General features: G+C 40.1%; 17 non-coding genes across 17 annotated transcripts; 8 read left to right on the plus strand and 9 right to left on the minus strand.

Moving 5' to 3' along the window:
- Positions 1-1,118: 1,118 nt before the first annotated feature.
- TRNAF-GAA (transfer RNA phenylalanine (anticodon GAA)) lies at positions 1,119-1,191 on the minus strand. The gene has a single exon. It is a non-coding gene; the product is annotated as a tRNA-Phe (tRNA).
- Positions 1,192-1,893: 702 nt separating this feature from the next.
- TRNAF-GAA (transfer RNA phenylalanine (anticodon GAA)) lies at positions 1,894-1,966 on the minus strand. The gene has a single exon. It is a non-coding gene; the product is annotated as a tRNA-Phe (tRNA).
- Positions 1,967-2,666: 700 nt separating this feature from the next.
- Positions 2,667-2,739, minus strand: TRNAF-GAA (transfer RNA phenylalanine (anticodon GAA)). Its single transcript has one exon. It is a non-coding gene; the product is annotated as a tRNA-Phe (tRNA).
- Positions 2,740-3,655: 916 nt separating this feature from the next.
- Positions 3,656-3,738, plus strand: TRNAL-CAG (transfer RNA leucine (anticodon CAG)). Its single transcript has one exon. It is a non-coding gene; the product is annotated as a tRNA-Leu (tRNA).
- Positions 3,739-4,429: 691 nt separating this feature from the next.
- On the plus strand, positions 4,430-4,512 carry TRNAL-CAA (transfer RNA leucine (anticodon CAA)). Its single transcript has one exon. It is a non-coding gene; the product is annotated as a tRNA-Leu (tRNA).
- Positions 4,513-12,917: 8,405 nt separating this feature from the next.
- Positions 12,918-12,990, minus strand: TRNAF-GAA (transfer RNA phenylalanine (anticodon GAA)). Its single transcript has one exon. It is a non-coding gene; the product is annotated as a tRNA-Phe (tRNA).
- Positions 12,991-13,130: 140 nt separating this feature from the next.
- Positions 13,131-13,213, plus strand: TRNAL-CAA (transfer RNA leucine (anticodon CAA)). The gene has a single exon. It is a non-coding gene; the product is annotated as a tRNA-Leu (tRNA).
- A 477-nt stretch (positions 13,214-13,690) lies between these two features.
- TRNAF-GAA (transfer RNA phenylalanine (anticodon GAA)) lies at positions 13,691-13,763 on the minus strand. The gene has a single exon. It is a non-coding gene; the product is annotated as a tRNA-Phe (tRNA).
- A 140-nt stretch (positions 13,764-13,903) lies between these two features.
- On the plus strand, positions 13,904-13,986 carry TRNAL-CAA (transfer RNA leucine (anticodon CAA)). The gene has a single exon. It is a non-coding gene; the product is annotated as a tRNA-Leu (tRNA).
- Positions 13,987-14,464: 478 nt separating this feature from the next.
- On the minus strand, positions 14,465-14,537 carry TRNAF-GAA (transfer RNA phenylalanine (anticodon GAA)). The gene has a single exon. It is a non-coding gene; the product is annotated as a tRNA-Phe (tRNA).
- Positions 14,538-14,677: 140 nt separating this feature from the next.
- Positions 14,678-14,760, plus strand: TRNAL-UAA (transfer RNA leucine (anticodon UAA)). Its single transcript has one exon. It is a non-coding gene; the product is annotated as a tRNA-Leu (tRNA).
- A 478-nt stretch (positions 14,761-15,238) lies between these two features.
- Positions 15,239-15,311, minus strand: TRNAY-GUA (transfer RNA tyrosine (anticodon GUA)). The gene has a single exon. It is a non-coding gene; the product is annotated as a tRNA-Tyr (tRNA).
- Positions 15,312-15,451: 140 nt separating this feature from the next.
- Positions 15,452-15,534, plus strand: TRNAL-CAA (transfer RNA leucine (anticodon CAA)). Its single transcript has one exon. It is a non-coding gene; the product is annotated as a tRNA-Leu (tRNA).
- A 476-nt stretch (positions 15,535-16,010) lies between these two features.
- Positions 16,011-16,083, minus strand: TRNAF-GAA (transfer RNA phenylalanine (anticodon GAA)). Its single transcript has one exon. It is a non-coding gene; the product is annotated as a tRNA-Phe (tRNA).
- Positions 16,084-16,998: 915 nt separating this feature from the next.
- TRNAL-CAG (transfer RNA leucine (anticodon CAG)) lies at positions 16,999-17,081 on the plus strand. Its single transcript has one exon. It is a non-coding gene; the product is annotated as a tRNA-Leu (tRNA).
- A 477-nt stretch (positions 17,082-17,558) lies between these two features.
- On the minus strand, positions 17,559-17,631 carry TRNAF-GAA (transfer RNA phenylalanine (anticodon GAA)). Its single transcript has one exon. It is a non-coding gene; the product is annotated as a tRNA-Phe (tRNA).
- Positions 17,632-18,547: 916 nt separating this feature from the next.
- TRNAL-CAG (transfer RNA leucine (anticodon CAG)) lies at positions 18,548-18,630 on the plus strand. Its single transcript has one exon. It is a non-coding gene; the product is annotated as a tRNA-Leu (tRNA).
- The last annotated feature ends 1,926 nt before the right edge of the window (positions 18,631-20,556 follow it).

A 20,556-nucleotide genomic window follows, 5' to 3' on the forward strand; every position in this document is an offset into this window, starting at 1 on the left:
GTCTGTCACAATCATGTTGTTCTCTGCTGCACTATCAGTAAGAAGAGGGAGGTGAAAAATCTCATAAAATAACCCTCAAGATACACAAAATCTTAAAGATCCTTAGCACTTTATGTTGATATTTCTCAGATTTTTTTTCTGATTTCCTCCATACTACTTCGACTTCAACTTAATTTTTCAGTATAACTACTTTCATTTTCTTCTCGCATTAGTGACTGTTCTGAAAAGAGATACTTAAAACTGTTTTTTTCAGGTATATCTGCACTTCACAAAGAATGAAAATCTTGCTAAATGCATATGGAGAAAGAACTTTATCTCAAATCACTCATACTTAAAAACAGCGTGCTGAAACCCGGGATCAGACCAGGGACCTTTAGATCTTCAGTCTAACGCTCTCCCAACTGAGCTATTTCAGCAACCTACAAAGTTAAAGCTACAGCATTGCAAGGCAAACTCAAAGGCGTTAATAAATTTTCAGTTCAAAATTTGCCTTTTTTTGGGGCCAAACAAAAAATGTGTTTGTTTTTAGAAAGTGTGAATTTTCCACAGTTGTGCTTGTCAGGATGGCTGAGCGGTCCAAGGCGCTGCGTTCAGGTCGCAGTCTCTACTTGAGGCGTGGGTTCGAATCACACTTCTGCCAGGTTTCTGTTACATTACAATCATGTTTTGTTTTTTTTTCATTTTCACTATGTCCCTCTGTCACAATTCAGACATTTCCACAAACCAGATTAGTCCAAGGACAAAGCCAATGAGAACCCTCTGGATCCTCAATCCTGTCTGTAACAATCATGTTGTTCTCTGCTGCACTATCAGTAAGAAGAGGGAGGAGAAAAATCTCATAAAATAAACCTCAAGATACACAAAATCTTAAAGATCCTTAGCACTTTATGTTGATATTTCTCAGATTTTTTTTCTGATTTCCTCCATATTACTTCGACTTCAACTTAATTTTTCAGTATAACTACTTTCATTTTCTTCTCGCATTAGTGACTGTTCTGAAAAGAGATACTTAAAACTGTTTTTTTCAGGTATATCTGCACTTCACAAAGAATGAAAATCTTGCTAAATGCATATGGAGAAAGAACTTTATCTCAAATCACTCATACTTAAAAACAGCATGCTGAAACCCGGGATCGGACCAGGGACCTTTAGATCTTCAGTCTAACGCTCTCCCAACTGAGCTATTTCAGCAACCTACAAAGTTAAAGCTACAGCATTGCAAGGCAAACTCAAAGGCGTTAATAAATTTTCAGTTCAAAATTTGCCTTTTTTTGGGGCCAAACAAAAAATGTGTTTGTTTTTAGAAAGTGTGAATTTTCCACAGTTGTGCTTGTCAGGATGGCTGAGCGGTCCAAGGCGCTGCGTTCAGGTCGCAGTCTCTACTTGAGGCGTGGGTTCAAATCCCACTTCTGACAGGTTTCTGTTACATTACAATCATGTTTTGTTTTTTTTTCATTTTCACTATGTCCCTCTGTCACAATTCAGACATTTCCACAAACCAGATTAGTCCAAGGACAAAGCCAATGAGAACCCTCTGGATCCTCAATCCTGTCTGTCACAATCATGTTGTTCTCTGCTGCACTATCAGTAAGAAGAGGGAGGTGGAAAATCTCATAAAATAAACCTCAAGATACACAAAATCTTAAAGATCCTTAGCACTTTATGTTGATATTTCTCAGATTTTTTCTCCGATTTCCTCCATACTACTTCGACTTCAACTTAATTTTTCAGTATAACTACTTTCATTTTCTTCTCGCATTAGTGACTGTTCTGAAAAGAGATACTTAAAACTGTTTTTTTCAGGTATATCTGCACTTCACAAAGAATGAAAATCTTGCTAAATGCATATGGAGAAAGAACTTTATCTCAAATCACTCATACTTAAAAACAGCATGCTGAAACCCGGGATCGGACCGGGGACCTTTAGATCTTCAGTCTAACGCTCTCCCAACTGAGCTATTTCAGCAACCTTCAAAGTTAAAGCTACAGCATTGCAAGGCAAACTCAAAGGCGTTAATAAATTTTCAGTTCAAAATTTGCCTTTTTTGGGGGCCAAACAAAAAATGTGTTTGTTTTTGGAAAGTGTGAATTTTCCACAGTTGTGCTTGTCAGGATGGCCGAGCGGTCCAAGGCACTGCGTTCAGGTCGCAGTTTCTACTTGAGGTGTGGGTTCGAATCCCACTTCTGACAGGTTTCTGTTACATTACAGTCATGTTTTTTTTTTTTCATTTTCACTATGTCCCTCTGTCACAATTCAGACATTTCCACAAACCAGATTAGTCCAAGGACAAAGCCAATGAGAACCCTCTGGATTCTCAATCCTGTCTGTCACAATCATGTTGTTCTCTGCTGCACTATCAGTAAGAAGAGAGAGGTGAAAAATCTCATAAAATAAATCTCAAGATACACAAAATCTTAAAGATCATTAGCACTTTATGTTGATATTTCTCAGATTTTGTTTCCTATTTCCTCCATACTACTTCGACTTCAACTAAATTTTTCAGTATAACTACTTTCATTTTCTTCTCGCATTAGTGACTGTTCTGAAAAGAGATACTTAAAACTGTTTTTTTCAGGTATATCTGCACTTCACAAAGAATGAAAATCTTGCTAAATGCATATGGAGAAAGAACTTTATCTCAAATCACTCATGCTTAAAAACAGCTTGCTGAAACCCGGGATCGGACCAGGGACCTTTAGATCTTCAGTCTAACGCTCTCCCAACTGAGCTATTTCAGCAACCTACAAAGTTAAAGCTACAGCATTGCAAGGCAAACTCAAAGGTGTTAATAAATTTTCAGTTCAAAATTTGCATTTTTGGGGCCAAAAAAAAAAAATGTGTTTGTTTTTAGAAAGTGTGAATTTTCCACAGTTGTGCTTGTCAGGATGGCCGAGCGGTCCAAGGCGCTGTGTTCAGGTCGCAGTCTCTATTTGAGGTGTGGGTTTGAATCCCACTTCTGACAGGTTTCTGTTACATTACAATCATGTTTTGTTTTTTTTTCATTTTCACTATGTCCCTCTGTCACAATTCAGACATTTCCACAAACCAGATTAGTCCAAGGACAAAGCCAATGAGAACCCTCTGGATCCTCAATCCTGTCTGTCACAATCATGTTGTTCTCTGCTGCACTATCAGTAAGACGAGGGAGGTGGAAAATCTCATAAAATAAACCTCAAGATACACAAAATCTTAAAGATCCTTAGCACTTTATGTTGATATTTCTCAGATTTTTTTTCCGATTTCCTCCATACTACTTCGACTTCAACTTAATTTTTCAGTATAACTACTTTCATTTTCTTCTCGCATTAGTGACTGTTCTGAAAAGAGATACTTAAACCTGTATTTTTCAGGTATATCTGCACTTCACAAAGAATGAAAATCTTGCTAAATGCATATGGAGAAAGAACTTTATCTCAAATCACTCATACTTAAAAACAGCGTGCTGAAACCCAGGATAAGACCAGGGACCTTTAGATCTTCAGTCTAACGCTCTCCCAACTGAGCTATTTCAGCAACCTACGAAGTTAAAACTACAGCATTGCAAGGCAAACTCAAAGGCGTTAATACATTTTCAGTTCAAAATTTGCATTTTTTTGGGGCCAAACAAAAAATGTGTTTGTTTTTAGAAAGTGTGAATTTTCCACAGTTGTGCTTGTCAGGATGGCCGAGCGGTCCAAGGCGTTGCGTTCAGGTCGCAGTCTCTACTTGAGGCGTGGGTTCGAATCCCACTTCTGACATTTTTCTGTTACATTACAATCATGGTTTGTTTTTTTTTCATTTTCACTATGTCCCTCTGTCACAATTCAGACATTTCCACAAACCAGATTAGTCCAAGGACAAAGCCAATGAGAACCCTCTGGATCCTCAATCCTGTCTGTCACAATTATGTTGTTCTCTGCTGCACTATCAGTAAGAAGAGGGAGGTGGAAAATCTCATAAAATAAACCTCAAGATACACAAAATCTTAAAGATCCTTAGCACTTTATGTTGATATTTCTCAGATTTTTTCTCCGATTTCCTCCATACTACTTCGACTTCAACTTAATTTTTCAGTATAACTACTTTCATTTTCTTCTCGCATTAGTGACTGTTCTGAAAAGAGATACTTAAACCTGTTTTTTTCAGGTATATCTGCACTTCACAAAGAATGAAAATCTTGCTAAATGCATATGGAGAAAGAACTTTATCTCAAATCACTCATACTTAAAAATAGCGTGCTGAAACCCAGGATCGGACCAGGGACCTTTAGATCTTCAGTCTAACGCTCTCCCAACTGAGCTATTTCAGCAACCTACAAAGTTAAAGCTACAGCATTGCAAGGCAAACTCAAAGGCGTTAATAAATTTTCTGTTCAAAATTTGCATTTTCTGGGGCCAAACAAAAAATGTGTTTGTTTTTAGAAAGTGTGAATTTTTCACAGTTGTGCTTCTCAGGATGGCCGAGCGGTCCAAGGTGCTGCGTTCAAGTCGCAGTCTCTACTTGAGGTGTGGGTTCGAATCCCACTTCTGACAGGTTTCTGTTACATTACAGTCATGTTTTTTTTTTTTTTCATTTTCACTATGTCCCTCTGTCACAATTCAGACTTTTCCACAATAGAGTTGAGCGCGGTTCGTGGTTCGTGGTTCTCCAGTTCTAGGCTCGAGTGATTTTTGGGCTGTTCGAGATCGAACTAGAACTCGAGCTTTTTGCTAAAAGCTCGATAGTTCTAGATACGTTCGAGAACGGTTCTAGCAGCAAAAAGCAGGGCTTTTTACAGCTACAGTGAGCAGGAGCCATCGCTGGCAGCCTGCCAGAAGCTGGTAACCAAGATAAACATCGGGTATCCAAGCAAAGCGCTTTGGTTAGTAACCCGATGTTTATCTTAGTTACGTGCAGGAAGCCCACACTTTCCCGCTCAGCTCGCTCCACCCCCTCCTGCCCGCGGCATGTACACACATACACACACACACACACACACACACATCCACACCCCCCCCCCCCGCCCGCCCGCTCGCTCGCTCGCTCGCTCGGCTTACCTGCGGTGATGAAGTCCCGCCATCCCGACCTCAGCGCTGTCACTGTCCTCCATGGCCGCCGCTTGTCACATCACCTATCGCTTCCGACCCGAGACTGACACTGGCGGTGACGTCACGGACCTCTCGCGATACTTGATGTGAAGGCGCCGGTCATTGACCTCAGTGACAGGGGCTGTCGGCAGTGCTGGAGATCAGCGCAGGTAATGTACCTCGCTGACAGCAGCACTTGTCACCCCCCTGCAGTGACCTGGGCTGACCCATTGATGTTAGCTCAGGTCACTGCATTGCTCTCCCAGCCAATGGGGAACATCCTGCTCTTCATTGACTGGGACAGTGTGCATCGTCATGGCAACCCCTTGGATTACACCAGACCTGGATTTGTTTTTCTTTCTAATAAATTGGTTAAAGAGGGAATGTTTTGGGGAGTGTTTTTTCAAATAAAAATGTGTTTGTCGTGTATTTTTTTTTTATTACTGACTGGGTTGGTGATGTTGGGTATCTGATAGACGCCTGACCTCACCAACCCCAGGGCTTGATGCCAGGTGACATTACACATCTGGTATTAACCCCAAATATTACCCCGTTTGCCACCGCACCAGGGCGCGGGATGAGCTGGGGCGAAGCACCAGGATTGGCGCATCTAATGGATGCGCCACTTCTGGGGCGGCTGCGGCCTGCTATTTTTAGGCTGGGGAGATTCCAATAACCATGGACCTCCCTAGTCTGAGAATATCAGGCCCCAGCTGTCTGCTTTACCTTGGCTGGTGATCCAATTTTGGGGGACCCCTACGTGTTTTTTTTTTTAATTATTTATTTAATTTAAAATAACAGCGTGGGGTGCCCTCAGTTTTGGATTACCAGCCAAGGTGAGGTTGCCAGCTGTGGTCTGCAGGCTGCAGCCGTCTGCTTTACCCTAGCTGGCTACAAAACTAGGGGGAACCCTATGTCATTTTTTTTTCATTTTTTTGGCTAAATACAAAGCTAAGCACCCCTTAGTGCCACATGAAAGGTACCAAAGGGTGTTCCACTTTTTCTCCATTTTTTTCTCCACTTTCTCTCCACTTTTTCTCCACTTTTTCTCCATTTTTTTCTCCACTTATTCTCCACTTTTTCTCCTCTTATTCTCCACTTTTTCTCCACTTTTTCTCCACTTTTTCTCCTCTTATTCTCCACTTTTTCTCCACTTTTTCTCCACTTTTTCTCCATTTTTTTCTCCACTTTCTCCACTTTTTCTCCACTTTTTTCTCCACTTTTTCTCCTCTTATGCTCCACTTTTTCTCCTCTTAATCTCCACTTTTTCTCCACTTTTTCTCCACTTTTTCTCCACTTTTTTCTCCACTTTTTCTCCTCTTATGCTCCACTTTTTCTCCACTTTTTCTCCACTTTTTCTCCACTTTTTCTCCACTTTTTCTCCTCTTAATCTCCACTTTTTCCTCCACTTTTTCTCCTCTTATGCTCCACTTTTTCTCCACTTTTTCTCCACTTTTTCTCCACGTTTTCTCCACGTTTTCTCCACTTTTTTCTCCACTTTTTCTCCTCTTATGCTCCACTTTTTCTCCACCTTTTCTCCACTTTTTCTCCTCTTAATCTCCACTTTTTCTCCACTTTTTCTCCACTTTTTCTCCACTTTTTCTCCACTTTTTTCTCCACTTTTTCTCCACTTTTTCACCTCTTATGCTCCACTTTTTCTCCACTTTTTCTCCACTTTTTCTCCACTTTTTCTCCTCTTATGCTCCACTTTTTCTCCACTTTTTCTCCACTTTTTCTCCTCTTATGCTCCACTTTTTCTCCACTTTTTCTCCACTTTTTTCTCCACTTTTTCTCCTCTTATGCTCCACTTTTTCTCCACTTTTTCTCCACTTTTTCTCCACTTTTTCTCCTCTTATGCTCCACTTTTTCTCCACTTTTTGTCCACTTTTTCTCCATTTTTTTCTCCACTTATTCTCCACTTTTTCTCCTCTTATTCTCCACTTTTTCTCCACTTTTTCTCCACTTTTTCTCCTCTTATTCTCCACTTTTTCTCCACTTTTTCTCCACTTTTTCTCCATTTTTTTCTCCACTTTCTCCACTTTTTCTCCACTTTTTTCTCCACTTTTTCTCCTCTTATGCTCCACTTTTTCTCTTCTTAATCTCCACTTTTTCTCCACTTTTTCTCCACTTTTTCTCCACTTTTTTCTCCACTTTTTCTCCTCTTATGCTCCACTTTTTCTCCACTTTTTCTCCACTTTTTCTCCACTTTTTCTCCTCTTAATCTCCACTTTTTCTCCTCTTATGCTCCACTTTTTCTCCACTTTTTCTCCACTTTTTCTCCACGTTTTCTCCACTTTTTTCTCCACTTTTTCTCCTCTTATGCTCCACTTTTTCTCCACTTTTTCTCCACTTTTTCTCCACGTTTTCTCCACGTTTTCTCCACTTTTTTGTCCACTTTTTCTCCTCTTATGCTCCACTTTTTCTCCACTTTTTCTCCACTTTTTCTCCTCTTAATCTCCACTTTTTCTCCACTTTTTCTCCACTTTTTCTCCACTTTTTCTCCACTTTTTTCTCCACTTTTTCTCCACTTTTTCTCCTCTTATGCTCCACTTTTTCTCCACTTTTTCTCCACTTTTTCTCCACGTTTTCTCCACGTTTTCTCCACTTTTTTCTCCACTTTTTCTCCTCTTATGCTCCACTTTTTCTCCACTTTTTCTCCACTTTTTCTCCTCTTAATCTCCACTTTTTCTCCACTTTTTCTCCACTTTTTCTCCACTTTTTCTCCACTTTTTTCTCCACTTTTTCTCCACTTTTTCTCCTCTTATGCTCCACTTTTTCTCCACTTTTTCTCCACTTTTTCTCCACTTTTTCTCCTCTTATGCTCCACTTTTTCTCCACTTTTTCTCCACTTTTTCTCCTCTTATGCTCCACTTTTTCTCCACTTTTTCTCCACTTTTTTCTCCACTTTTTCTCCTCTTATGCTCCACTTTTTCTCCACTTTTTCTCCTCTTATGCTCCACTTTTTCTCCACTTTTTCTCCACTTTTTCTCCACTTTTTCTCCACTTTTTCTCCTCTTAATCTCCACTTTTTCTCCTCTTATGCTCCACTTTTTCTCCACTTTTTCTCCACTTTTCCTCCACGTTTTCTCCACTTTTTTCTCCACTTTTTCTCCTCTTATGCTCCACTTTTTCTCCACTTTTTCTCCACTTTTTCTCCACTTTTTCTCCACTTTTTCTCCACTTTTTCTCCTCTTATGCTCCACTTTTTCTCCACTTTTTCTCCTCTTAATCTCCACTTTTTCTCCTCTTATGCTCCACTTTTTCTCCAATTTTTCTCCACTTTTTCTCCTCTTATGCTCCACTTTTTCTCCACTTTTTCTCCACTTTTTCTCCTCTTATGCTCCACTTTTTCTCCACTTTTTCTCCACTTTTTTCTCCACTTTTTCTCCTCTTATGCTCCACTTTTTCTCCACTTTTTCTCCTCTTATGCTCCACTTTTTCTCCACTTTTTCTCCTCTTAATCTCCACTTTTTCTCCTCTTATGCTCCACTTTTTCTCCACTTTTTCTCCACTTTTTCTCCTCTTATGCTCCACTTTTTCTCCACTTTTTCTCCACTTTTTCTCCTCTTATGCTCCACTTTTTCTCCACTTTTTCTCCACTTTTTTCTCCACTTTTTCTCCTCTTAATCTCCACTTTTTCTCCACTTTTTCTCCACTTTTTCTCCACTTTTTCTCCACTTTTTTCTCCACTTTTTCTCCACTTTTTCTCCTCTTATGTTCCACTTATTCTCCACTTTTTCTCCACTTTTTCTCTACTTTTTCTATGGTCGGTCTACCCATTAGCTCTGCCATGCATAGTGTAGCTCTACACCTACTGCACATGTTACTTTATGATTGACATCTCTTTCGTACCAGAGCTGTCTAAGTCTACTCTGACCCCATATTTGTCATTACTATATTGTCCTTGTACTGTATTATGACATTTGTATCATGTGTTTCATTTCTTGCTGTGTTGCAATTTTTTTGCTGCATCCCAATTGTACCTCTACATTGTTCGAGTTTATGTTATTGTTCTCTCACTCTTATGTGATACTGATTATTGTCATTTTTCATGATTACATGCAGATAAGTCCAATCTGACGAAGGCTCAGGCCGAAACGTCATTTGTAACTTGTTTTGGACAAAAACATATATGCTTATGAAAAAAAAATTTTTTTAATACGGACCAATAAAGAGTGATTTTGCATTACTATCCGTTGTGACTTACTGACTTAGTCTGGGAGATATAGAGTGCCGAGGTTACTCACTAATTTTATCTATTATTACCTCTGAGCACCTATATACCAGTGAGCAGAGCTTCCTCTACAGTAGTTCTCCTGATTAGGCATGCCCTTACCTCATGAGCAGGGCATTGCAGCTTTGGTAGCAACCATTACGACATGGACTCTGCTGCTGTGGACCCGGGGAGAGTGAGTGCAGATTCATTGCACCCACACTCCTCACATGAAGGGTCCGCACTCCTAGAAAATGGGGGATACGTTCCCTGAGTGTCTCCCCCCCATATTCTAGACGGTCCAGAGTCGTCGTGGGACCCCTTTATTTTTTTTCTTACAATAAATTGGTGAAAGAGGAAATGTTTTGGGGACTGTTTTTTCAAATAAATTTCTTTTGTCGATTTTTTGTTTTTGTTAGTACTGACAGTTTATGATGTTGGGTATCTAATAGATGCCATGACATCACAAACTGCTGGGCTTGATCTCAGGTGACTTTACAGCTAGTATCAACCCGATTTATTACCCCGTTTGCCACTGCACCAGGGCACGGGATGAGCTGGGGTGAAGCGCCAGGATTGGCGCATCTAGTGGATGCGCCACGTCTGGGGTGCCTGCGGCCTGCTATTTTTAGGCTGTGAAGGCCCAATAACTATGGACCTTCCCACCCTGAGAATACCAGACCACAGCTGTCCGCTTTACCTTGGCTGGTGATCCAATTTGGGGGGTCCCCTACTTTTATTGTGTAATTATTAATATTTATAAAATAATTATAAAAAAGAGCCTGAGGGGACCTCCACATTGGATCCCCAACCACGGTAAAGCTGCCAGCTGTGGTTTTCAGGCTACAGCCGTCTGCTTTACCCTAGCTGGCTATCAAAAATGGGGGGACCCAACGTAATTTTTTTTTTTTAACTATTTTTTAAATAGAAAAAATTAATGGGCTTCCCTGTATTTTGATTGCCAACCAAGGTAACGGCAGGCAGATGGGGGTGGCAACCCATAGCTGTCTGCTTTATCTGCGCTGAGAATCAAAAATACCGCGGAGCGCTACGTCATTTTTTTAAAGATTTATTTTTACAGCACTGTGATGTCCAGCAATCAAAATACAGGGAAGCCCATTTTATTTTTAGTTATTTAAATAAATAATTAAAAAAAATATATGTTAGCTCCCACTGCATTTTTTGTATTGCTAGCTAAGGGTAATCCAAGCAGCTACTGGCTGCTAACCCCCACTGCTTGGTGTTACCTTCACTGGCAATGGAAAATCCAGGGAAGCATTTTTTTTTTTTTTTGCCAAAAAGCTACAAAAAAAGGACGTGAGCTTCGCCATATTTTTGTATGCTAGCCAGGTATAGCAGGCAGGTGCTGGAAGAGTTGGATACAGCGCCAGAAGATGGCGCTTCTATGAAAATGCCATTTTCTGAGGTGGCTGCAGACTGCAATTCGCAGCAGTGGGGCCCAGAAAGCTCAGGCCAACCGGTGGTGCGGATTCCAATCCCAGCTGCCTAGTTGTACCTGGCTGGACACAAAAATGGGGCAAAGCCTACGTCATTTGTTTTCTAATTATTTCATGAAATTCATGAAATAATAAACAAAAGGGCTTCCCTTTATTTTTGGTTCCCAGCCGGGTACAAATAGGCAACTGGGGGTTGGGGGCAGCCGTACCTGCCTGCTGTACCTGGCTAGCATACAAAAATATGGCGAAGCCACATAATTTTTTCAGGGGGCAAAAAACTTCTGCATACAGTCCTGGATGGAGTATGCTGAGCCTTGTAGTTCTGCAGCTGCTGTCTGTCTGTATGGAGAAGAGCAGACAGCAGCTGCAGAACTACAAGGCTCAGCATACTCCATCCAGGACTGTATGCAGAAGTTTTTTGCCCACCAAAAAAATGACGTGGGCTTCGCCATATTTTTGTATGCTAGCCAGGTACAGCTGGCAGCCACGGGCTGCCTCCAACCCCCAGTTGCCTATTTGTACCCGGCTGGGAACCAAAAATATAGGGAAGCCCGTTTTTTTTAATTATTTCACTTATTTCATGAAATAATTAAAAAACAAATGACGTGGGCTTCGCCCTATTTTTGTGTCCAGCCGGGTACAACTAGGCAGCTGGGGATTGGAATCCGCAGCACAGGTTAGCCCGAGGTTTGTGGGCGCCTCTGCTGCGGATTTCAGTCCGCAGCCGTCCCAGAAAATGGCGCTCTCATAGAAGCGCCATCATCTGGCGCTGTATCCAACTCTTCCAACAGCCCTGGAGCCGGGTGGCTTGTTGGGTAATCATGAGTTAATACTGGCTTTGTTTTACCAGCCAGTATTAAGCCAGAGATTCTTAATGTCAGGCACGTTTGACCCGGCCATTAAGAATCTCCAATAAAGGATTAAAAAAAGACACCACACAGAGAAAAAATACTTTAATAGAAATAAATACACAGACACATTAGAGACTCCATCTTTATTACCCCCTGTCAGCCCTCCACGATCCTGCTCTTCTGTCTTCTTTCTTTCTAGTGTAGTAGTAGTGACGATTGTAGTGAGGGGCATCACTTGGGGCTGGGGAACCTCCATCCTAACTACAATGCTCACTACAATCGGGAAGCAGCGTGCAGCCTTCACTCCGTGAGTGATCACTGCTGGCTGCTAGCGGTAACGCTGACAGACGCGTTACCATAGCAACGGTGCTCCCGGAGCCGCGGTTAGCGGTGACGTCACCGCTAACTGCGTTGCTATGGCAACGGTGATCTCCGTTAATGACCGGCTGTGTCAGCCGGTCCCTAACGGAACGGGGAGTCGACCGTGTGCTAGAGCATGTCGCCGGTACACGGCGATACACATATGTGCACCGTGTACCGGAGAGATGCACTCGCAGGTCCTACATGACGTGTCATAGTCATGTGACCAGTCTGTAGCCAATGAGATAATAGCCACGTGACTGGTCACATGGCTATTTTGATGTCACGATAGGTCCTGCATCTCTGCTGGCAGTGCAGGTCACCGGGAGGATTCAGCGATCATCGGATGGAATAGCGGCAGGAGACAGAGTGCAGAAGGGATCGCGAGGACCGGTAAGTGTTATGGCAATGTTTATTAACTGTTTGTGTACATTTATAATGCATTTTTATGTGTTTGTGATTGCCTCCCATTATAGCCTATACGTTCGAGTTCGGTTCGTCGAACGTTCGACGAACCGAACTCGAACGGGACCCCCGTTCGGCGAACCGGCCTCGAGCCGAACCGGGACCGGTTCGCTCATCTCTATTCCACAAACCAGATTAGTCCAAGGACAAAGCCAATGAGAACCCTCTGGATTCTCAATCCTGTCTGTCACAATCATGTTGTTCTCTGCTGCACTATCAGTAAGAAGAGAGAGGTGAAAAAACTCATAAAATAAATCTCAAGATACACAAAATCTTAAAGATCCTTAGCACTTTATGTTGATATTTCTCAGATTTTGTTTCCGATTTCCTCCATACTACTTCGACTTCAACTAAATTTTTCAGTATAACTACTTTCATTTTCTTCTCGCATTAGTGACTGTTCTGAAAAGAGATACTTAAAACTGTTTTTTTCAGGTATATCTGCACTTCACAAAGAATGAAAATCTTGCTAAATGCATATGGAGAAAGAACTTTATCTCAAATCACTCATACTTAAAAATAGCGTGCTGAAACCCGGGATCGGACCAGGGACCTTTAGATCTTCAGTCTAACGCTCTCCCAACTGAGCTATTTCAGCAACCTACAAAGTTAAAGCTACAGCATTGCAAGGCAAACTCAAAGGCGTTAATACATTTTCTGTTCAAAATTTGCATTTTCTGGGGCCAAACAAAAAATGTGTTTGTTTTTAGAAAGTGTGAATTTTTCACAGTTGTGCTTTTCAGGATGGCCGAGCGGTCCAAGGTGCTGCGTTCAAGTCGCAGTCTCTACTTGAGGTGTGGGTTCGAATCCCACTTCTGACAGGTTTCTGTTACATTACAGTCATGTTTTTTTTTTTTTCATTTTCACTATGTCCCTCTGTCACAATTCAGACATTTCCACAAACCAGATTAGTCCAAGGACAAAGCCAATGAGAACCCTCTGGATTCTCAATCCTGTCTGTCACAATCATGTTGTTCTCTGCTGCACTATAAGTAAGAAGAGAGAGGTGAAAAATCTCATAAAATAAATCTCAAGATACACAAAATCTTAAAGATCCTTAGCACTTTATGTTGATATTTCTCAGATTTTGTTTCCGATTTCCTCCATACTACTTCGACTTCAACTAAATTTTTCAGTATAACTACTTTCATTTTCTTCTCGCATTAGTGACTGTTCTGAAAAGAGATACTTAAAACTGTTTTTTTCAGGTATATCTGCACTTCACAAAGAATGAAAATCTTGCTAAATGCATATGGAGAAAGAACTTTATCTCAAATCACTCATACTTAAAAATAGCGTGCTGAAACCCGGGATCGAACCAGGGACCTTTAGATCTTCAGTCTAACGCTCTCCCAACTGAGCTATTTCAGCAACCTACAAAGTTAAAGCTACAGCATTGCAAGGCAAACTCAAAGGCGTTAATACATTTTCTGTTCAAAATTTGCATTTTCTGGGGCCAAACAAAAAATGTGTTTGTTTTTAGAAAGTGTGAATTTTTCACAGTTGTGCTTTTCAGGATGGCCGAGCGGTCCAAGGTGCTGCGTTCAAGTCGCAGTCTCTACTTGAGGTGTGGGTTCGAATCCCACTTCTGACAGGTTTCTGTTACATTACAGTCATGTTTTTTTTTTTTTTCATTTTCACTATGTCCCTCTGTCACAATTCAGACATTTCCACAAACCAGATTAGTCCAAGGACAAAGCCAATGAGAACCCTCTGGATTCTCAATCCTGTCTGTCATAATCATGTTGTTCTCTGCTGCACTATAAGTAAGAAGAGAGAGGTGAAAAATCTCATAAAATAAATCTCAAGATACACAAAATCTTAAAGATCCTTAGCACTTTATGTTGATATTTCTCAGATTTTGTTTCCGATTTCCTCCATACTACTTCGACTTCAACTAAATTTTTCAGTATAACTACTTTCATTTTCTTCTCGCATTAGTGACTGTTCTGAAAAGAGATACTTAAAACTGTTTTTTTCAGGTATATCTGCACTTCACAAAGAATGGAAATCTTGCTAAATGCATATGGAGAAAGAACTTTATCTCAAATCACTCATACTTAAAAATAGCGTGCTGAAACCCGGGATCGGACCAGGGACCTTTAGATCTTCAGTCTAACGCTCTCCCAACTGAGCTATTTCAGCAACCTACAAAGTTAAAGCTACAGCATTGCAAGGCAAACTCAAAGGCGTTAATAAATTTTCTGTTCAAAATTTGCATTTTCTGGGGCCAAACAAAAAATGTGTTTGTTTTTAGAAAGTGTGAATTTTTCACAGTTGTGCTTCTCAGGATGGCCGAGCGGTCCAAGGTGCTGCGTTTAAGTCGCAGTCTCTACTTGAGGTGTGGGTTCGAATCCCACTTCTGACAGGTTCCTGTTACATTACAGTCATGTTTTTTTTTTTTTTCATTTTCACTATGTCCCTCTGTCACAATTCAGACATTTCCACAAACCAGATTAGTCCAAGGACAAAGCCAATGAGAACCCTCTGGATTCTCAATCCTGTCTGTCACAATCATGTTGTTCTCTGCTGCACTATCAGTAAGAAGAGAGAGGTGAAAAATCTCATAAAATAAATCTCAAGATACACAAAATCTTAAAGATCCTTAGCACTTTATGTTGATATTTCTCAGATTTTGTTTCCGATTTCCTCCATACTACTTCGACTTCAACTAAATTTTTCAGTATAACTACTTTCATTTTCTTCTCGCATTAGTGACTGTTCTGAAAAGAGATACTTAAAACTGTTTTTTTCAGGTATATCTGCACTTCACAAAGAATGAAAATCTTGCTAAATGCATATGGAGAAAGAACTTTATCTCAAATCACTCATGCTTAAAAACAGCTTGCTGAAACCCGGGATCGGACCAGGGACCTTTAGATCTACAGTCTAATGCTCTCCCAACTGAGCTATGTCAGCAACCTACAAAGTTAAAGCTACAGCATTGCAAGGCAAACTCAAAGGCGTTAATAAATTTTCTGTTCAAAATTTGCATTTTTTGGGGCCAAACAAAAAATGTGTTTGTTTTTAGAAAGTGTGAATTTTTCACAGTTGTGCTTGTCAGGATGGCCGAGCGGTCCAAGGCGCTGCGTTCAAGTCGCAGTCTCTACTTGAGGTGTGGGTTTGAATCCCACTTCTGACAGGTTTCTGTTACATTACAGTCATGTTTTTTTTTTTTCATTTTCACTATGTCCCTCTGTCACAATTCAGACATTTCCACAAACCAGATTAGTCCAAGGACAAAGCCAATGAGAACCCTCTGGATTCTCAATCCTGTCTGTCACAATCATGTTGTTCTCTGCTGCACTATCAGTAAGAAGAGAGAGGTGAAAAATCTCATAAAATAAATCTCAAGATACACAAAATCTTTAAGATCCTTAGCACTTTATGTTGATATTTCTCAGATTTTGTTTCCGATTTCCTCCATACTACTTCGACTTCAACTAAATTTTTCAGTATAACTACTTTCATTTTCTTCTCGCATTAGTGACTGTTCTGAAAAGAGATACTTAAAACTGTTTTTTTCAGGTATAACTGCACTTCACAAAGAATGAAAATCTTGCTAAATGCATATGGAGAAAGAACTTTATCTCAAATCACTCATGCTTACAAACAGCTTGCTGAAACCCGGGATCGGACCAGGGACCTTTAGATCTTCAGTCTAACGCTCTCCCAACTGAGCTATTTCAGCATCCTACAAAGTAAAAGCTACAGCATTGCAAGGCAAACTCAAAGGTGTTAATAAATTTTCAGTTCAAAATTTGCATTTTTGGGGCCAAAAAAAAAAATGTGTTTGTTTTTAGAAAGTGTGAATTTTCCACAGTTGGGCTTGTCAGGATGGCCGAGCGGTCCAAGGCGCTGCGTTCAGGGCGCAGTCTCTACTTGAGGTGTGGGTTTGAATCCCACTTCTGACAGGTTTCTGTTACATTACAATCATGTTTTGTTTTTTTTTCATTTTCACTATGTCCCTCTGTCACAATTCAGACATTTCCACAAACCAGATTAGTCCAAGGACAAAGCCAATGAGAACCCTCTGGATCCTCAATCCTGTCTGTCACAATCATGTTGTTCTCTGCTGCACTATCAGTAAGACGAGGGAGGTGGAAAATCTCATAAAATAAACCTCAAGATACACAAAATCTTAAAGATCCTTCGCACTTTATGTTGATATTTCTCAGATTTTTTTTCCGATTTCCTCCATACTACTTCGACTTCAACTTAATTTTTCAGTATAACTACTTTCATTTTCTTCTCGCATTAGTGACTGTTCTGAAAACAGATACTTAAACCTGTATTTTTCAGGTATATCTGCACTTCACAAAGAATGAAAATCTTGCTAAATGCATATGGAGAAAGAACTTTATCTCAAATCACTCATACTTAAAAACAGCGTGCTGAAACCCAGGATAAGACCAGGGACCTTTAGATCTTCAGTCTAACGCTCTCCCAACTGAGCTATTTCAGCAACCTACGAAGTTAAAACTACAGCATTGCAAGGCAAACTCAAAGGCGTTAATACATTTTCAGTTCAAAATTTGCATTTTTTTGGGGCCAAACAAAAAATGTGTTTGTTTTTAGAAAGTGTGAATTTTCCACAGTTGTGCTTGTCAGGATGGCCGAGCGGTCCAAGGCGTTGCGTTCAGGTCGCAGTCTCTACTTGAGGCGTGGGTTCGAATCCCACTTCTGACATTTTTCTGTTACATTACAATCATGTTTTTTTTTTTTTCATTTTCACTATGTCCCTCTGTCACAATTCAGACATTTCCACAAACCAGATTAGTCCAAGGACAAAGCCAATGAGAACCCTCTGGATCCTCAATCCTGTCTGTCACAATCATGTTGTTCTCTGCTGCACTATCAGTAAGAAGAGGGAGATGAAAAATCTCATAAAATAAACCTCAAGATACACAAAATCTTAAAGATCCTTAGCACTTTATGTTGATATTTCTCAGATTTTTTTTATGATTTCCTCCATACTACTTCGACTTCAACTTAATTTTTCAGTATAACTACTTTCATTTTCTTCTCGCATTAGTGACTGTTCTGAAAAGAGATACTTAAAACTGTTTTTTTCAGGTATATCTGCACTTCACAAAGAATGAAAATCTTGCTAAATGCATATGGAGAAAGAACTTTATCTCAAATCACTCATACTTAAAAACAGCATGCTGAAACCCGGGATCGGACCAGGGACCTTTAGATCTTCAGTCTAACGCTCTCCCAACTGAGCTATTTCAGCAACCTACAAAGTTAAAGCTACAGCATTGCAAGGCAAACTCAAAGGCGTTAATACATTTTCAGTTCAAAATTTGCCTTTTTTTGGGGCCAAACAAAAAATGTGTTTGTTTTTAGAAAGTGTGAATTTTCCACAGTTGTGCTTGTCAGGATGGCTGAGCGGTCCAAGGCGCTGCGTTCAGGTCGCAGTCTCTACTTGAGGTGTGGGTTCGAATCCCACTTCTGACAGGTTTCTGTTACATTAAAATCATGTTTTGTTTTTTTTTCATTTTCACTATGTCCCTCTGTCACAATTCAGACATTTCCACAAACCAGATTAGTCCAAGGACAAAGCCAATGAGAACCCTCTGGATCCTCAATCCTGTCTGTCACAATTATGTTGTTCTCTGCTGCACTATCAGTAAGAAGAGGGAGGTGGAAAATCTCATAAAATAAACCTCAAGATACACAAAATCTTAAAGATCCTTAGCACTTTATGTTGATATTTCTCAGATTTTTTCTCCGATTTCCTCCATACTACTTCGACTTCAACTTAATTTTTCAGTATAACTACTTTCATTTTCTTCTCGCATTAGTGACTGTTCTGAAAAGAGATACTTAAAACTGTTTTTTTCAGGTATATCTGCACTTCACAAAGAATGAAAATCTTGCTAAATGCATATGGAGAATGAACTTTATCTCAAATCACTCATACTTAAAAACAGCGTGCTGAAACCCGGGATCGGACCAGGGACCTTCAGATCTTCAGTTTAATGCTCTCCCAACTGAGCTATTTCAGCAACCTACAAAGTTAAAGCTACAGCATTGCAAGGCAAACTCAAAGGCGTTAATACATTTTCAGTTCAAAATTTGCATTTTTTTGGGGCCAAACAAAAAATGTGTTTGTTTTTAGAAAGTGTGAATTTTCCACAGTTGTGCTTGTCAGGATGGCCGAGCGGTCCAAGGCGCTGCGTTCAGGTCGCAGTCTCTACTTGAGGCGTGGGTTCAAATCCCACTTCTGACAGGTTTCTGTTACATTACAATCATGTTTTGTTTTTTTTTTATTTTCACTATGTCCCTCTGTCACAATTCAGACATTTCCACAAACCAGAATAGTCCAAGGACAAAACCAATGAGAACCCTCTGGATCCTCAATCCTGTCTGTCACAATCATTTTGTTCTCTGCTGCACTATCAGTAAGAAGAGGGAGGTGAAAAATCTCATAAAATAAACCTCAAGATACACAAAATCTTAAAGATCCTTAGCACTTTATGTTGATATTTCTCAGATTTTTTTTCTGATTTCCTCCATACTACTTCGACTTCAACTTAATTTTTCAGTATAACTACTTTCATTTTCTTCTCGCATTAGTGACTGTTCTGAAAAGAAATACTTAAAACTGTTTTTTTCAGGTATATCTGCACTTTACAAAGAATGAAAATCTTGCTAAATGCATATGGAGAAAGAACTTTATCTCAAATCACTCATACTTAAAAACAGCGTACTGAAACCCGGGATCGGACCAGGGACCTTTAGATCTTCAGTCTAACGCTCTCCCAACTGAGCTATTTCAGCAACCTACAAAGTTAATGCTACAGCATTGCAAGGCAAACTCAAAGGCGTTAATAAATTTTCAGTTCAAAATTTGCCTTTTTTGGGGGCCAAACAAAAAATGTGTTTGTTTTTAGAAAGTGTGAATTTTTCACAGTTGTGCTTGTCAGGATGGCCGAGCGGTCCAAGGCGCTGCGTTCAGGTCCCAGTGTCTACTTGAGGCGTGGGTTCAAATCCCACTTCTGACAGGTTTCTGTTACATTACAATCATGTTTTGTTTTTTTTTCATTTTCACTATGTCCCTCTGTCACAATTCAGACATTTCCACAAACCAGAATAGTCCAAGGGCAAAGCCAATGAGAACCCTCTGGATCCTCAATCCTGTCTGTCACAATCATGTTGTTCTCTGCTGCACTATCAGTAAGAAGAGGGAGGTGGAAAATCTCATAAAATAAACCTCAAGATACACAAAATCTTAAAGATCCTTTGCACTTTATGTTGATAGTTCTCAGATTTTTTTTCTGATTTTCTCCATACTACTTCGACTTCAACTTAATTTTTCAGTATAACTACTTTCATTTTCTTCTCGCATTAGTGACTGTTCTGAAAAGAGATACTTAAAACTGTTTTTTTCAGGTATATCTGCACTTCACAAAGAATGAAAATCTTGCTAAATGCATATGGAGAAAGAACTTTATCTCAAATCACTCATACTTCAAAACAGCGTGCTGAAACCCGGGATCGGACCAGGGACCTTTAGATCTTCAGTCTAACGCTCTCCCAACTGAGCTATTTCAACAACCTACAAAGTTAAAGCTACAGCATTGCAAGGCAAACTCAAAGGCGTTAATACATGTTCAGTTCAAAATTTGCCTTTTTTGGGGGCCAAACAAAAAATGTGTTTGTTTTTAGAAAGTGTGAATTTTCCACAGTTGTGCTTGTCAGGATGGCCGAGCGGTCCAAGGCGCTGCGTTCAGGTCGCAGTGTCTACTTGAGGCGTGGGTTCAAATCCCACTTCTGACAGGTTTCTGTTACATTACAATCATGTTTTGTTTTTTTTTTATTTTCACTATGTCCCTCTGTCACAATTCAGACATTTCCACAAACCAGAATAGTCCAAGGACAAAGCCAATGAGAACCCTCTGGATCCTCAGTCCTGTCTGTCACAATCATGTTGTTCTTTGCTGCACTATCAGTAAAAAGAGGGAGGTGAAAAATCTCATAAAATAAACCTCAAGATACACAAAATCTTAAAGATCCTTAGCACTTTATGTTGATATTTCTCAGATTTTTTTTCCGATTTCCTCCATACTACTTTGACTTCAACTTAATTTTTCAGTATAACTACTTTCATTTTCTTCTCGCATTAGTGACTGTTCTGAAAAGAGATACTTAAAAC

This window comes from Anomaloglossus baeobatrachus, chromosome 1 (assembly GCF_048569485.1).
Source record: "Anomaloglossus baeobatrachus isolate aAnoBae1 chromosome 1, aAnoBae1.hap1, whole genome shotgun sequence".
Lineage (NCBI taxonomy): Eukaryota > Metazoa > Chordata > Amphibia > Anura > Aromobatidae > Anomaloglossus > Anomaloglossus baeobatrachus.